Here is an 18,304-nt window from a genome sequence, read left to right as displayed (position 1 = left end):
CGACTCTTCATCCTGGGGTCTCGAGGGGCGCAGTCTACCTCAATGTCTTGAAAGGTTCTGGGCCTGGGTTAGCCTACCTGTGGCCCATTACTCCGACAGCAGGCATCTCAATTGCCTCAGGAGCTTCAGCTAGTTCCTCAGCTGCACCAAATTCCTCAACGGGACCCTCTCTACTAAAGTCAAAGCAGCGGTAGCTGCCGCAAGAGAGGAGATGGCAGCTTCGTATAGTGTCTTGGTCCCGGCTATTGTCAGTTGGACAAAGCAAAATCCAAATAAAGAGGCAGCGGACTTTCCCCTTGCCAACTTCTTCGGGAGCAGCTTGTTTAGCGCACCTGCTCCTACACCCGCTAGCAGCCCGTCCTCCGTCTCTGGCGTGCTCGGCGGGGCTTCGTCTTTGGCTAAGCTCGACGCCCTCACGGTACCTGTCACACCGGCCCTCTTTAATATATGTATAATCTCCCGTTTCCATTGCCTTTCAGATGTCTCACATCACAGACATGTCTTTGTAGGCCGACGTAACCCCGTGCACCATACTGTACACCATCAGCAACCAGAAGGTGGACGTGGGGAAGTTGATGATAGTGAAGCCAAAGAAACAATTGTTCCACAGTCGGTTGATCCGCCCTAACGTCTTCAAGGTTTCTGTGGCTAGTGGCAAACCGGGCCACGAGAATTAGGCTCCTCCTGTACTAGGGGGAGATGATGACGAGACCCCGGGATGGCTTGGCGATAGCAAGAGTTGGGTCCTATTGTAGCCAAAGAGTCTGCTTCGTCTAGAGGCGGCTGGGAGCACACCCTCGACCACGCAGCCTCAGCAAGGTATGAACACCAACACCCCACCTACATAATTAGCATCGCATGTCGTGCCTTGTGGTAGCGGACGTCATGAGGAAGAGGCTCCATTAGTCATTGATGACGTCGTCACCACCGAAGAAGCAATGCATGATGTCGATGCCATCGATGAGGATGACGATGACCCTCTATAGTATATCAATACTGGCGCCTATCACGACGGAGGATTGATGGCTCAGCAGTATGAGTACTCGGGGTTTGAGCGTGATGAGTCGGTGCCTGAATTCCACAGGATGAACGTATTATAGACGACTGTCGGTGTCAAAACTGGCGGATCTTGGGTAGGGGGTCCCGAACTGTGCGTCTAGGCAGATGGTAACAGGAGATAGGGGACACGATGTTTTACCCAGGTTCGGGCCCTCTTGATGGAGGTAATACCCTACATCCTGCTTGATTGTTCTTGATAATTTGAGTAGTACAAGTGTTGATCTACCACGAGATCAGAGAGGCTAAACCCTAGAAGCTAGCCTATGGTATGATTGTTGTTCTTGGTCCTACGGACTAAACCCTCCAGTTTATATAGACACGGAGGGGGCTAGGGTTACACAGAGTCGGTTACAAGGAAGGAGATCTACATATCCGTATTGCCAAGCTTGCCTTCCACGCCAAGGAGAGTCCCATCCGGACACGGGACGAAGTCTTCAATCTTGTATCTTCATAGTCCAACAGTCCGGCCAAAGGATATAATCTGGCTGTCCGGATACCCCCTAATCTAGGACACCCTCAGTATCCCCTGAACCAGGCTTCAATGATGATGAGTCCGGCGCGCAGATTGTCTTCGGCATTGCAAGGCGGGTTCCTCCTCCGAATACTTCATAGAAGATTTTGAACACGAGGATCGTGTCCGGCTCTGCAAAACAAGTTCCACATACCACCGTAGAGAGAATAATATTTCCACAAATCTAATCTACTGACGTACCCCGTAGTGTGACATCACGCCACAGCCAGGTCTTTATTCGAATCATTTTTCATAACCCATCTCAGCATGTTTCGCGAGGCGGTTTCCTTAGCACGTCTTGTCGAAACAGAGATCGTGTCCCCTTTATTACGGGATTCTCATCAATACGGACATGGGTAACCCAACCGTGCCTATTGGTAGGACTCCTAGATCTTCGGCAAGTCCCAAACGGCCACAAGGAGGACGCTTGATATTCACCCTCTTTATAAAGGGGACAAGGCTTTTTCTTTTTTCCCTCTCGTGCTCAATCAAATCCTTCCCCCGCCTCGAGTTCTAACACTCAAAACTCAGGTCAGGTGCTTCAGACCTTCAACTATGTCCAGATCCAACCTTCAAGGTCGGTGGATGCCTTCCTCCGTCACAGAGGAGGACATCAAGAGGTTGAGAGAGGCCAGATATCTGACCGCCGAAATTTTGCATCGGCTACCCGCCCGAGGGTAGGTCGTCCCTACTCCCGAACCCAACGAGAGTGTCGTGTTCGTCTCCCACTTCATCCAAGGAATAGGCCTCGCTCTGGATCCCTTTATTAGGGGTCTTATGTTCTATTATGGGCTAGATTTTCACGATCTGGCCCCGGATTCCCTTCTTCACATCTCGACATTTGTTGTCGTATGTGAGGCCTTCCTCCGCATTACCCCTCACTTCGGCCTGTGGCTCAAGACCTTCGATGTGAAGCCGAAGATGATCGAGGGGCAGCACGCGGCGTGCGGAGGCGCTTTAATAAGCAAAATCGCTGACGCTCCATGGCCTGAGGTTTGCTTCCGAGAGGTGTCCAGATTGTGGCAGCGGGAGTGGTTCTACATCACTGCTCCCCGAAGTGCCAAGTGGGTAGCTGCCCCACCTTTCGCTCAGGCCCCCCGCCACAACTGATGTCATGGATCAGCACGGGGTTGAGCTGGGGTGCAGCCAAGGACGTGCCAATACTGCAAAGCCGTATCCGAGATCTCTTTGAGAGAGATTTCAGTCTGGTTATGGTAGTGCAAGTTATGCTAGTTCGTCAAGTCCAGCCTTGCAAACGCCGGCCACCTCGCATGTGGGAATTTAACCCGGAAGGACCACGAGCTACTCAACATTTCCTCGGCATGACGCACGAAGAGATGTACAAATTGTTCTTCGGACCACAAATAATGTGTCCGGACATCACTAAGGATGCAGGTCTGAGATGCAATCGCCCGGATACCCAAGTACGTAGCCCCGCAACCGAACACACTGTCCGTTTATTTATTGCAACGTTGCCCTAAAAAAGTCGCTCTTTGACCAGGATTGGATAGCGAAGGCAAAGCTGAACAGGTGTCCGGCCCCCCTCCCTGAGACCTCACCAAATCCCGTGCTAACCAGGATGCTGGAGATCGCGCCTTATCAAGCGCCCTCAGGAGAAGATAAAGGGGGGAACAAGGAGTCTAGAGCCTCCGTGAAGGAGGTTAGCCGGGGAGGAGGAACTGAAACTTCCTCTCCCCAGGGAAGGAAGAGAACCACCTCTAAGGACCCGGAGACAATGGTCTCCAAACGGGGGAAGAAATCTCCGCCAGAGGGTCCTGCCCTGGGGGATACCCTGGCCGCACTATGCCCTCAAGGGGATCAGCCCTCCACCGAGCTGTAAGTAAAAAGGTACTTAATAATGAAAATATCTCGCTTTACTTATGAGGAAAATAATCAAAGCATTTATCTTGCAGTTCGGATCTTAGCCCTTCTCAGCAGAGCTCGTCTTCAGGGGATCTTCTTCCAGAGATGATGGAGAGAGAAACGCCTCCCCCTGCCACACCACCTCACGAGGCGGGCGACCGCGAGGTGTCGTCGCGGAGGGTTTCTCCTGATCCGGCAAGGCCAGAAGGTAATCCTATGGCCACCCGAAGTCCTCAGTATCCGGCTCTTGAAGAGAGCAATCAAAAGAGTCCGGCACCGTCTGGTGTGCGGTCAGACATACTGAGGGATCTGCTAGAGCAAGTGGCTATCTCAGAAGAGCACTGCACGTTAATGGGTACGGTGATTGAAAGGATTTCGTCCGCTGAAAGCGGGTTGCATGAAGCCTTTATGAGTATACTAACGAGTTTTGAGGTACACGAAATGATGTACATTGTTGACAGAACCATACATTTTTAGATGTGCCCTATGTAGATAGTAGCCCCTGGGACTCTGATTGTCGTCGAAAACAGCGGCAAACAGAGGATGATAGTCCCAGGTAATAACCAGACCACCTTTATGTGCAGGTGGTTGAAGCTCCAGTGGCTAGCCGGACTGATGTGTTTGCCGAACTAAGGCGGCAACTGGATGCGGCAGATGCCGACATCGTGCTTGTTAACAAGCGGCTTGACGAGGCACAGGGTAGATGATTTTTCTGGTGATTCTCACATAATAAGAGCAGCATGATGCCAGTATCTTTAATATGTTGTGACTGCAGATGGAGCTGCCACCATGGAGACCCTTCGGGCGGAGCTTGCCCAAGCCAAGGAGCAAGCAAGGAGTAGCAATGCGGCCGCTTTAAAGGCGGCCGAACAGTTAAGGGCCGAACAGGCCGCGCATTGCGAGAGCAAAGAAAAAATAGCCAAGATGGCTATAGAGTTAAAATATGCCCCTAACCGTTACCAGCTTCTTGAAGAAGAAAACCGGGCGAAGGCGACGGACCTGGAAAAGGCCCGGGTGGCTGCCAAGGAAGCCCGCTCCAAAATTAGAGCGACGAAGGAGGCGCTGCATCAAGCTGCGGATATTGTATCTGGGAAGCCCTTCTTGTTGCGAACTAAGTTCGGGGATGATGCTGTAAAGAGGTCGGCATGCATAGAAGGCTCGCGGATGGCCCTTGCCCGTGTCAAAACATACTGGGAGGAGATGGATGCCACCACTTTGCGGCACAGGGTTCGGCCATAGGCCGAGTGGCTGCCGAGCACTACTTTGAAGAAGTTCTTGAAGGCGCTTGTTCGATAGAGGCTCAGTGCTCGAAGAATATTATGTTTCAGTGACATGTATTCCCATTGTCAAAACAATGTTTTATTGATTTTATCAAGGTTGTATTTATACTTTTGCCCAAAAGTATTATGATGCCTCCTGTGCGGCCGTTTATGTATATATGTATATAACCTGAAAGATGGCAGTCGTGGGCTTCAGCCCCCACGCATATAATGCGGGGGTGCTCGCAGAAGACGCATTTCACACTTGATCCAACATCTTGGTCCATCAAGGAGGTGATAGCACAGCGAACTAGGCAATCAGACTATAATGCTTTAACACTTTCACTTAACCAGAGGAGTTTGATAGTGGGGCTACTATATAGCCCCTGGTGGCTCCACGCTCATCCGAATTCGGGGCGCGTACATGCCTGGCCGGGAAACGGCCCTTCGTTAAGGCGGAGGAATCCCGAAGATTCCGCTAGGTCATCGAGTGGTTGACCAGTCTCACACTATATCATGACAGTCAGATTTCGCCTTTCTCTACTGAGGTGCTTGTCCTGATGAACCAGGGCACAATCGCAGTAGTTATGCTAGTGCCGCCTTAGCCAATAGAGCGGAACGTAGGGCAGCAAAACACAGGAGCCGGGCAAACCCAACATTTGACCAAAGACATGATTCGGAGCTGATGCATATAAGGCCAAACTCGCGATGCCGAACACTCCCTAAGGTATTCGGTCTTTATGATGTAAACCGGGCTAAACAATTCCCTTTGTAATAAGCCACTGGTGTCCAGGTACGTGCAATATTCTGACGTGGAAACATGCCAATACGTCAGCATCCTTCTCAATTGTACTGAGAATCCGGGGGATGTGTATCAACAAGAGACAATAAAAAAGGATTACGCATGGTCTTAATCTAAAAAGAATCCTTGGAGCGGGTCCCTGCTGCACGTCTGCGCCTGTGTCTCCATTGTGTCGTATCCTGGACGGGTGTAGCACGATGGTCATCTGTGAAAGAAAGGAACTTAGTTGAAAAGTTTTCGTGCAAAAGGCAGGTTATACTAAATAAACCATGTACAGTTCAAGATGAGTAAAGTTGAGCCTAATTGTCACTTGTATACACCCGTTGAGCCCCATGTATTGTTATAGGGGTATAGCCATCAAACTTGTATCAATTATATATAGCTCCACTGGACTCGTCTAACCGTGTCCGTGGTCTTAACGACCTGTCAAATGCTTTAGTTGGTGAGGCCGTCTAGTGTGCGGCTGCCAAGGCAACCGCACGGTCTTCCGTGCACAAGGAGCTCTCAATATTTCCATTTACTGTAATGATGCCACGTGGACCGGGCATCTTAAGCATGAGAGAAGCATAATGTGGTATTGCGTTAAAGCGAGTGAAAGCTTCACGTTCGAGTAGTGCTTGATAGCCACTTTGGAACGGAGCGATGTGGAAGGTTAAATTTTCACTGCGAAAGTTATCGGGAAAGCCGAATATAACCTCTAGTAGCAGGGAGCCCGTGCAATGGGCTTCTGGGCCTGGCATTACTCCTTTAAAGGTAGTATTGCTATGGCTGATTTTTGTTGGGTCTATCCCCATTTTGCGGACTGTGTCCTGATATATCAGGTTTAAACTACTGTCGCTGTCCATCAGGACTCGTGTGAAGTGGTATCCGTCGATTATCGTGTCCAACACCAAGGCATCCCATCCTGCATTCCGGATACTTGTCGAGTAATCCCGATGGTCAAAGGTGATCGGTTGGGATGACCAGTGGTAGAACTCCGCGGTGATAGGCCCTGGGGCATGTGTCTCTAGGAGTGCCGCTTTGTTTCTCCCCTTCATCATGTGTAACACGTTTACTGTTTTGACTTTTGGTGGGAATTTCTTCTGTTCCCCAGTGCTTTGCTTGCGACGCTCATCCTCGTCTTCGCTTGGTGTATCCCGCCCCTTGTGTTCGGCGTTGAGTTTGCCGGACTGCTTATAGACCCAACATTCTCTATGGGAATGAATTTTCAGGTTTATCGGGGGTGCTATGGATCTGACATAGTTTGTCCAGAATCTTGTTCAGGCTGGATAGTTTGGCTCTGTTGCCTTTGGAGGTCAGCTTTTGCTGACCTAGCCGAGAGCTTCTGAATCTGGCGTTTACGCCGTGCTCTTTGGGCTGTCTTCTTTATTCCGGCGCTTGTTTTTTCTGCGTCGTGGCATCCCGTTTCCGTCCCTGACTTCGGATGTACTTGGGTCGCTGGTACTGCATCGGGCTAACCAGCTGTCCTCGCATGCAGAAAAGCAGGTCATGAGGCTTGTTAATGCTTCCATTGTTCTCGGCTTTTCTTGGCCGAGGTGTCTGGCAAGCCATTCGTCTCGAACGCTGTGCTTGAAAGCTGCTAAGGCTTCGGCGTCCAGACAGTCGACTATTTGGTTCTTTTTAGTGAGAAACATGTTCCAAAGCTTTCGGGCTGACTCTCTGAGCTATTGAGTTATATGACTTAAATCGTCTGCATCCCGTTGTCGGACATAGGTCCCTTGAAAATTTGCCCAAAAAGCGTCTTCGAGCTCTTCCCAGCTTCCAATGGAGTTTTCGGGGAGGCTTTTAAGCCAGTGCCGAGCTGGCCCTTTGAGCTTGAGGGGTAAGTACTTGATGGCGTGGAGATCGTCTCCTCGAGCCATGTGGATATCGAGGATGTAGTCCTCAATCCAGACCCCAGGGTCTGTCGTTCCGTCGTATGCCTCTATGTTTACGGGTTTGAATCCCTCTGGAAATTCATGGTCCAGCACCTCATCGGTGAAACATAGGGGGTGTGCGGCACCCCTGTATTTGGGTGTACCGTGGTGTTTGGATTTTTGTTGTGTTGAATGGAATGCTGGAGCACGCTTGCTTGGACCGTAGATGGATCTGGCTGCGCCATCCTTTTGATGCGAGCCCTCACGTGGATCGTGTACTGGCTTGTGTGCGGCATCGTTTGCCGCTCTATGTTGGCCACGAGGTCGTCTATCCGACCGGATGGCTGCTTTGTTTTTTGATTGCGGGGGATCTAAGGCCTCCTCATCGAATTTAGGTAGCAGCTTTCGCTTCGGGTAGCTCTTTGTGTGGCGACTACCACCGTACTTTGCTGCAGTGTTGTGTACTTCACTCCATCTAATTCTGAGTGTGTCTTGTGCAGCCCTGAGCCTTTGCTTCTGCTTTTTCAGACTCCTCGCAGTGGCAACAAGCCTTTGATGGGTATTCTGTTGCTCCAGGTACCTGTCCGGTGTGATGTCATCCGGACTGTTATCTCTGCCGGAGTCAGGTTGTTCGGTTTTATTCTCCGTGTTGCCGTGGTCGGATGGTGGTTCAATGCCGTGTTTGTCATCTGCTGGCTCACCCTGCTCTATCGCTGGGTCTATATGATCGTTGTTTCTGCTGAGGCGGGATTTGGAATGGCGCTTACGCCGCCGCTTTGACTGCTTCTCGAGGGAATGATCCGTCGCTGTGTCCTTCCATTCCTCGTCGTCATTTTCTTTGGTTGTGTCCACCATGTATGCATCATATGATGAAGTGGGCGTCTAGTGCCCTGTGGGCAGTGGCTCCTTTTCATCTCCTGCATCATCGTCCATACCGTCGATGTCTTTGGAGTCGAAGGCGAGCATGTCGGTCAAATCGTAGACAGTGGCTAGTATGTGGGTGGTGGGTGGGCGGCGAATTTCTTCGTCGTCCGCATCCCGATCTGGCCGACCATAGTTCGGCTAGGACTCTCCAGACAGGGAGAGAGACCTTAATGAGTTCAGTATGTCGCCAAAGGGCGAGTGCTGAAGGATATCCACGGAGGTGAACTCCATGATCGGCGCCCAGTTGGATTCGATAGGCACGGGCGCATGCGGTTCAGAGTCCGTGGCCGGGGAAGAATCCGGCAGTTTGGTGTCATGGCTCTCGTGAAGGGTAAGGTCGATACTTGGCTCGATCGCCGCTGAGAATGCGGCCTCCGTGGCAGGGTCTATCCACTCGTCCATGGATGGCGCAATTGGCTCCGAATTGAGGGTCGGAGCGGTTGCCGGTGCGGTATCCTAAACACTGTCCGATGGTAGAGCTAAATCATGCTCATCGTGACCGTGCGGCACACTCGGCAGGGGCTCGAATCCATCAAAGATCGAGTCTCTGCGAATGTCGGCCGTGTAGTTTAAGCTTCGAAACCTGACCTGGTGGCCAGGGGCGTAACTCTCGATCTGCTCCAGATGGCCAAGCGAGTTGGCCCGCAGTGCGAAGCTGCCAAATACAAAGATTTGTCCGGGAAGATTTGTCCGCAGTGCGAAGCTGCATCACTATCGATGATCGAAGGAGCCATCAAGCCTAACGATGATGACAAAGAGGAACTCTCAATGAAAGCACCAATGTCGGTGTCAAAACCGGCGGATCTCGGGTAGGGGGTCCCGAACTGTGCGTCTAGGCGGATGGTAACAGGATACAGGGGACATGATGTTTTACCCAGGTTCGGGCCCTCTTGATGGAGGTAATACCCTACGTCCTGCTTGATTGTTCTTGATAATATGAGTAGTACAAGAGTTGATCTACCATGAGATCAGAGAGGCTAAACCCTAGAAGCTAGCCTATGGTATGATTGTTGTTCTTGGTCCTACGGACTAAACCCTCCGGTTTATATAGACACCGGAGGGGGCTAGGGTTACATAGAGTCGGTTACAAGGAAGGAGATCTACATATCCATATTGCCAAGCTTGCCTTCCACTCCAAGGAGAGTCCCATCCGGACACGGGACGAAGTCTTCAATCTTGTATCTTCATAGTCCAACAGTCTGGCCAAAGGATATAATCCGGCTGTCCGGATACCCCCTAATCTAGGACTCCCTCAACGACCTTCCAGTAGCAGAGAAGCATAGGAAGAGACCGAGGAAAGGCAACAAAGCTGCTTCTATGAGCCAGCCGCCTCTACAGCCTCGGGTTCAAGACCATATGCCTATCATAGGTGTGGCGAAATACCATATCCCCGATGATCCGATCCTACCTAAGGCAACGGTAGAGGCCATATACGGTGATCTCAGGAGACTTCATGACGATGTGATGCAAAGAGAGAAAAGCCTAACCGCCTCGTAAAATCTAGGATACCCGATCTATGTGGTTAACATGGCGTAGCAAAGGTTGTACGTCGACACATTCCCCGCGGAACATTTCTTCCTTCGATTCGATTACATCTTCGACATGTTTCACTTGAAAAAGATGGATTTTACGTTTGTGTGCCTTTTTGCCTTATACATGAACTACATCATCAGGATTGAGCAGATACCTTATATCTGCGTCGCTGATACGTACTTCATTCACAAGGGCTTCTTAGCAGTCTGCCCAAAGAATTGTGAATACGCGAGTAACTACATCGCCCATTTCATGGCCGGCAGTAAGGACAAGGAGAAGATTCTCGTGCCTTATCATCCCATGTAAGTCATTTGCGGATATCCTTCCTTCGATTTCAATCATTTATTTGCATGCGTGGAAGCTAATTTGAGGTGTACTTATTTTGCGCAGCGACGGGTGCGTTGTCCTCATCATCCATTACCCCCGATTCTCCCACACTCTTTACTTGGACTCATCGAAGAACATGAAGAAAAAGAATTACACCCACATCAAATCTGTTCTCGACAGTGCTATCTTTAGCTACGGCCTACAGGGTGGAGAGATCACGCTCAAGAAGACAAGGAACCGTGTGCACGCCTTCGTCCATAAGACCGACTTCTGCTGCATCCAGCAACCGAGTGATACTCTCAGTGTTGGATTCTATGTCCTCCACCACATGCTGGAGTACAGACGGGATCAACAAAACCTTCACATGTCACCTAGATTCGATGATGCCCATATTCTGCAATGGGCAAAGAACCTAGGAGATATCCCGGATCATCGACTTCGAGGTGAATTCTATCACATCCAGCATGAACTTTCCCAAATCATCATGAAGGAGGTCCTCGAAAAAACACGATGTTCTATGAAGAAGGGTAAATGTCGCGGGAAGACGTCCGAACACGCGTACCCGCTCAGTGTCTCGACCTGAAGCCTTTCACTACGCTCGGGGACTATCTCCCTGACTTGGATGGATGGCACGACATGTTGGAGTGATTGACGATATATGAAAATGTGTCCGTTTAGTCCATACATTCTCTATGACGAAACTTTTGAGTTATGCACGACGAAACTTTATTTGTGATGTAATTAAACCGTCCTCCTCCACTAGCGAAGATCACTCTAGTTAGGGCATTTTGGGCACGATGAACTTCATTATTTATGCTTATGATATGTTGCTTCTATTTTTGCTAAGTTTGTCTCTTTCTGTTGCTCAACTATATATGTTTGGGCACGACTCATGTGACAATGCAGGTACATAGATCATCGATGGCAAAGAAGTGCTACACCAGGAGTATACGATGAGTGGCCAGAGTGTCAAGCCCAGGTGTACCTGTTTCCGAGCGACAGCCGGAGAGGGTCGATAACAGAGGCAAAGCGGAAAGTAGTTAGTTTAGGTTCACGCTAGTGTGAGAGAGGGATATGAACCGATGCCTCAAGAAGTATTACATTATGTATGATGAGACATGTCATGTAACTTGTATATCTATATCGTGATTATGATGTGACGACATGATTTGTGTCGGATGATACAAAAAGACTATTATGTGTATGATATGATGAGCATATTGCATGTTTATGATATGATTAGAATACTATATAAAATCTATACAAAAACATCGCAAATACATAGGAAAAAAAGATATGATAAAATATAGTAGTAGCGCTCTTTAGCGCTGGACAGGAAAATGCTACTGCGAAAGCACTTAGTAGTAGCGCTATATGGAAAGCGCTACTGCTAAGTACTATAGCAGTAGTGCGTGTCAAAACGCGCTAGTTCTAAATGTTAGATGTAGCGTCGTATCAGTACCATGGTGCCCCGTGCTACTGATATCCCTTAGACCCGCGCTATTGCTAGGCTTTTCCCTAGTAGTATCCTTCAAATCCCAAGTCTACGCCAAGCCCTCGGCTCCATCTCAAGCCCCTAAGACAACAACTCCAAAGAGATCAACAAGAAATATCTCAGCTGCAGAGAAGAACAAGGCCCCAATGCCTGAAGTTCAGGAAGATGATGAGCCACCATATGGCTCGCCACCGGATGTGATGCCTATATGCATGATCATTGCCATGAATAACATCATAACTACGTGCTTTCCTATAAATTATGCAACAGTATTTTTTTACCCACCATATGCTATTTATTCGAGAAGGAAGCCTCTAGTGAAAACTATGCCCCCGGGTCTACTTAATCATATTGCTAAAAACCAAAAATACCTTGCTGCAATTGGACTCTTTTTATCTATCTACCACTACAAGATTTAATTCTTGTAAGTAACGAATTCAAGGAGATTGACAACCCTCTTGTCCATGTTGGGTGCAAGTATTTGCTTTGGTGTGTGCAGGTGTCGTTCACTATGGTTTGAGTGATTCTCCTATTAGTTTAATAAACCTTGGTTCTCATTGAGGGAAATACTTATCAGCTACTATATTTCTTCACCTTTCCTCTTCAGGGGAAATTCCCACGCAGCTCACAAGTAGCACTTGTTGTCCTGCTTGGAAAAGCCTCACTTTGCTATGCTCTGAAGATGATCTTGCTATCGATGGCTTCAAGAAGAACTTCAAGTTTTTCTCCAAGTCTCTATCAACTGAGCAGTGGCGTGCTACTCCTTCCATCGAAGATTCAGACTATTCATCTTCAGCCCCAACGGTTCATGCTCGTCTCATTCACAAAGAAGATGATGCCACTTCTCCTGTGATAGCTTCATTGCGCTAGGATTCTACGTCAGGCCCTTCTGCTCTGCCCAGACCAATGTCGACCCAACTGCAACAACATCTTCACCCCCCAGGAATGTTTAAACACTCTATATCTTCAAACATTTTTGGTCATTTGATGACAAAGGGAGAGAACCATATAAGTTGATTGTCTTCAAGAGGGCATATTGGGTTGGGCTTGCTATATTTTGTTGAGTTTCCAACTCTCATTCTGTGCATTTGATGTTTTTGGGTTGTAAACTTAAGTCCTAATGGATGTCTGCTACATTTGCTATTTTTCGTTCTTGCGCGTTACCAGTTCTTAATCTTATGCACATGAAGTCACTTTATAGATACCATTTATCATTGTGCATTACATTATCTTCAAAGTATTCTTTGTATGCACTATGTCTTGACTTCATGATAAAGAGGGAGATATCCACAAAGTGAAACCTGCCATGTGCATTTGCATTCAATAGAAAATTACTTATATCCACATCTTCACGGGGAGTCCTTTCAACTTCATGAAGCCAAATACCTTGTTCCTTTGCTTTCACATACGTATTCCCGTTGAAAATTATAACCAGTTTGTCATCAATCACCAAAAAGGGGGTGATTGTAAGTGCATCTAGTGCCACCCCTAGTTAGTTTTGGAGTATTGACGACAGACTTGGTTAAGGGACTAATGTGTTTGTGAGATTCACAGGATAGCACAAATGGAAGTCCCTAGAGATTTGGTTTACCCATCAATGATGACCCCTAAAAATGTGTGAAGACATTGAAAATAATGGTGGTACACAAAGAATTTCGCTTGAAGAGAAGGGAGCGTGAAGACATAGTCTTTTGGTAGTTTTGTTTTTTTCTTTCTTGAGTCATAGAAACCACCGTACTATTAAGTGGGATCGAGGTAAACAAAGTCAGAAACTGATGTGATGCTCAACCTAAAATCTTATGTCTTCCAGCGAAGACAATGAGTGAAAACCTCTCAAGAGTTGGTTGAGTTAGCTTTGCTTGTAGCCCAAGTCAAGTTGTCGTGTGTCAGTTGGCCACTGACCAAGGTTCATTTCGGTCATACCATGTCAGGTCGCCTCCTGGCTATAAATACCCAACCCCCTCCACCATAAGTTGGTGGTTGCTCTGAATTATTGCACGACTTTTGTCATTTGAGAGCAACCCACCTTCGGAGCCTTTGAGAGAGAATTCTTGCGAGGAAAAACTGAAACAGCCAGAGCCCAAACAGATTGAGCATCACAAAAGCCTTTCTGTTCTGCGTGAATCGAACACTTGTTAAAGTTCAAGACTGTTAGCTTCTAGTTGGTTAGGCATCGCATTCTGAGCATCCAAGAGTCATTGTGGATTGCTAGTGAACAACGACTGTGAAGGTTTCGACGTCTTCCTTGAATATTGACCTAAGTGACTAGGCGAGGTATACAGTGACCTGAGGGAATAAGGTGAAGACTAGGTCTTATGAGTTCAATCTCAGCCTCCTGATGACCCACAAGTATAGGGGATCAATTGTAGTCCTTTCGATAAGTAAGAGTGTCGAACCCAACAAGGAGGAGAAGGAAATGACAAGTAGTTTTCAGCAAGGTATTCTCTGCAAGTACTGAAATTATAAATAACAAGTAGTTTGGTAGCAAGATAATTTGTAATGAGCAAGTAACAGTAATGGTAACAAAACTGCAGCTAGGTAGCCCAATCCTTTTGAGGCAAAGGACAGGCCAAAACGGTCTCTTATGATAAGCAAATCATTCTTGAGGGTACACGGGAATTTCATCTAGTCACTTTCATCATATTGGTTTGATTTGTGTTTGCTACTTTGATAATTTGATATATGGGTGGACCGGTGCTTAGGTGTTGTTCTTACTTGAACAAGCCTCCTACTTATGATTAACCCCCTCGCAAGCATCCACAACTACGATAAAAGTATTAAAAATAAATCTAACCATAGCATTAAACTTTTGGATCCAAATCAGTCCCTTACGGATTAGCGCATAAATTAGGGTTTAAGCTTCTATCACTCTCGCAACCCATCATCTAATAAGTACTCCACAATGCATTACCTTAGGCCCAAATATGGTGAAGTGTGATGTAGTCAACATTCACATGACACCACTAAGACAATAAAACATACATACCATCAAAATATCAAACACATATCAAGTTCAGATGATTACTTGCAACAAGATTTCTCCCATGACCTCAAGAACAAAAGTAACTACTCACAAATGATAATCATGCTCAAGATCAGAGGGGTATTAAAGAGCATATTGATCTATACATATAATCTTCCACCAAATAAACCATATAGTAATCAACTACAAGATGTAATCAACACTACTAGTCACCCACAAGTACCAATCTATAGTTCCGGTACAAAGATTGAACACAAGAGATGAACTAGGGTTTCAGAGGAGATGGTGTTGTTGAAGATGTTGATGGAGATTGCCCTCCCCAAGATGGGAGAGTTGTTGGTGATGATGATGACGGTGATTTCCCCCTCCGGGAGGGAAGTTCCCCCGGCGGAATCGCTCCACTGGAGGGCAAAAGTGCTCCTGCCCAACTTCTGCCTCGAGACGGCGGAGCTTCATCCCAAAAGTCCTCTACTTTTTTTCTAGGTCAAAGTGACTTATTGAAAGTGCAACTATCCCTGGGTGGTTCTGGTAATTACTAACAACCTATAGCTCATTGAACTAATGCTATTTCAAGATGATCATTTTAGAAAGTTCAATGATTGGCATGGCATGGATTAGGAAAGTGGACCCCTCAAAATGCTAAGGACACATATTGGCTCAGGCTCAGACACTACACTTTCATTTTATTGATCCAAGATCACATTGAGTCCACAGGAAAAGCCAATAATATTAAAAGGGGATGAGGTGTTGCTTAATGGCTTGCTTGCTCAAAATTCTTAGTGATATGATCCAAAAGTCCTTAACCACTTTCTCATATCCACATATGTCCCAAACCAAAATTCAAACTTGGACCTACCGATTTGATCTTGAAGGAAATATTCCCTAGAGGCAATAATATAGTTGTTATTTATATTTCCTTATATCATGATAAATGTTTATTATTCATGCTAGAATTGTATTAACTGGAAACTTAATACATGTGTGAATACATAGACAAACAGATTGTCACTAGTTTGCCTCTACTTGACTAGGTCGTTGAATCAATGATGGTCGTGTTTCCTAACCATAGACATGAGTTGTCATTTGATTAACGGGATCACATCATTAGAGAATGATGTGATTGACTTGACCCATTCAGTTAGCTTAGCATGATGATCGTTTAATTTGTTGCTACTGATTTCTTCATGACTTATACATGTTCCTATGACTATGAGATTATGCAACTCCCAAGTACCGAAGGAACACTTTTTTGCTACCAAACGTCACAACGTAACTGGGTGATTATAAAGGTGCTCTACAGGTGTCCCCGATGGTGCTTGTTGAGTTGGCATAGATCGAGATTAGGATTTGTCACTCCGATTGTCGGAGAGGTATCTCTGGGCCGTCTCGGTAATGCACATCACTATAGGCCTTGCAAGCATTGTGACTAATGAGTTAGTAGTGGGAGGATGCATTACAGAAACGAGTAAAAATACTTGCCAGTAACGAGATTGAACTAGGTATTGAGATACCGATGATCGAATCTCAGGCAAGTAACATACCGATGACAAAGGAAACAACGTATGTTGTTATGCGGTTTGACCGATAAAGATCTTCGTAGAATACGTAGGAACCAATATGAGCATCCAGGTTCCTCTATTGGTTATTGACCGGAGATGAGTCTCGGTCATGTCTGCATAGTTCTCGAACCCGTAGGGTCCGCACGCTTAAAGTTCGGTGACAATCGGTATTTTGAGTTTATGTGATTTGATGTACCGAAGATATTTCGGAGTCCCAGATGAGATCGGGGACATGATGAGGAGTCTCGAAATGGTCGAGACGTAAAGATCGATATATTGGACGACTATATTCGGACATCGGAAAGGTTTCGAGTGGTTCGGGTATTTTTTGGAGTACCGGAGAGTTACGGGAATACGGGGAAGAAGTATTGGGCCTCATGGGCCAAGTGGTGGAAGACAGGAGGCAGGGCGCGCGGCCCCCCTAGCCCAAACCGTATTGGACTAGGGGCTCGGCCCCACTTTCCTCCTTTCCTCCCTCTCCTTCCTTCTCCCCTTCCCCCTTCCTTTCCTCCTCCTAGTAGGAGTAGGAAAGGGGAGTCCTACTCCTACTAGGAGGAGGACTCCTCCTGGCGCGCCCTACAGGGGCCAGCCGGCCTCCCCCTTGCTCCTTTATATACGGGGGCAGGGGCACCCAAGAACACACAAGTTGATCATTGATCCCTTAGCCATGTGCGGTGCCCCCCTCCACCATAATCCACTCGATCATATCGTAGCGGTGCCTAGGCGAAGCCCTGCATTAGTAGCAACATCATCACCGTCATCACGCCGTTGTGCTGACGGAACTCTCCCATGAAGCTCTGCTGGATCGGAGTTCGTGGGACGTCATCGAGCTGAACGTGTGCTGAACTGGGAGGTGCCGTGCATTCGGTACTTGGATCGGTCGGATCGTGAAGACGTTCGACTACATCAACCACGTTCTCATAACGCTTCCGCTTACGGTCTATGAGGGTACGTGGACGATACTCTTCCCTCTCGTTGCTATGCATCACCATGATCTTGCGTGTGCGTAGGATTTTTTTGAAATTACTACGTTCCCCAACTGTGGCATCCGATCCAGGTTTATGCGTAGATGTTATATGCACGAGTAGAACACAAGTGAGTTGTGGGCGATACAAGTCATACTGCTTACCAGCATGTCATACTTTGGTTCAGCAGTATTGTTGGATGAAGCAGCCTGGACCGACATTACGCATACGCTTACGCGAGACTGGTTCTACCGACGTGTTTTGCACACAGGTGGCTGGCTTCATTACGCGTACGCTTACGCGAGACTGGTTCTACCGACATGTTTTGCACACAGGTGGCTGGCGGGTGTCAGTTTCTCCAACTTTAGTTGAACCGAGTGTGAATACGCCCGGTCCTCGTTGAAGGTTAAAACAACACTAACTTGACGAACTATTGTTGTAGTTTTGATGCGTAGGTAAGAACGGTTCTTGCTCAGCCCGTACCAGCCACATAAAGCTTGCAACAACAAATTAGTAGAGGATGTCAAACTTGCTTTTGCAGGGCATGTTGTGATGTGATATGGTCAGGGCATGATGCTATATTTTATTGTATGAGATGATCATGTTTTGTAACAGAGTTATCGGCAACTGCCAGGAGCCATATGGTTGTCACTTTATTGTGTGAAATGCAATCGCCATGTAATTGCTTTACTTTATCACTAAGCGGTGGCGATAGTCGTAGAAGCAACAGTTGATGAAACGACAACAATGCTACGATGGAGATCAAGGTGTCGCGCCGGTGAAGATGGTGATCATGACGGTGCTTTGGAGATGGAGATCGAAGGCACAAGATGATGACGGCCATATCATATCACTTACATTGGTTGCATGTGATGTTTATCCTTTAAGCATCTTATTCTGCTTTGATTGACGGTAGCATTATAAGATGATCTCTCACTAAAAATTTCAAGGTACAAGTGTTCTCCCTGAGTATGCGCTGTTGCAAAATATCGTCGTGCCGAGACACCACGCGATGATCGGGTGTGATAAGCTCAACGTTCTTATACAACGGGTGCAAGCCAGTTTTGTACACACAGAATACTCGGGTTAAACATGACGAGCCTAGCATATGCAGATATGGCCTCGGAACACTGAGACCGAAAGGTCGAGCATGAATCATATAGTAGAT

The sequence above is a fragment of the Triticum urartu genome, chromosome 5 (assembly GCF_003073215.2).
Source record: "Triticum urartu cultivar G1812 chromosome 5, Tu2.1, whole genome shotgun sequence".
Taxonomy (NCBI): Eukaryota; Viridiplantae; Streptophyta; class Magnoliopsida; order Poales; family Poaceae; genus Triticum; species Triticum urartu.
This window is presented reverse-complemented; position numbering follows the sequence as displayed.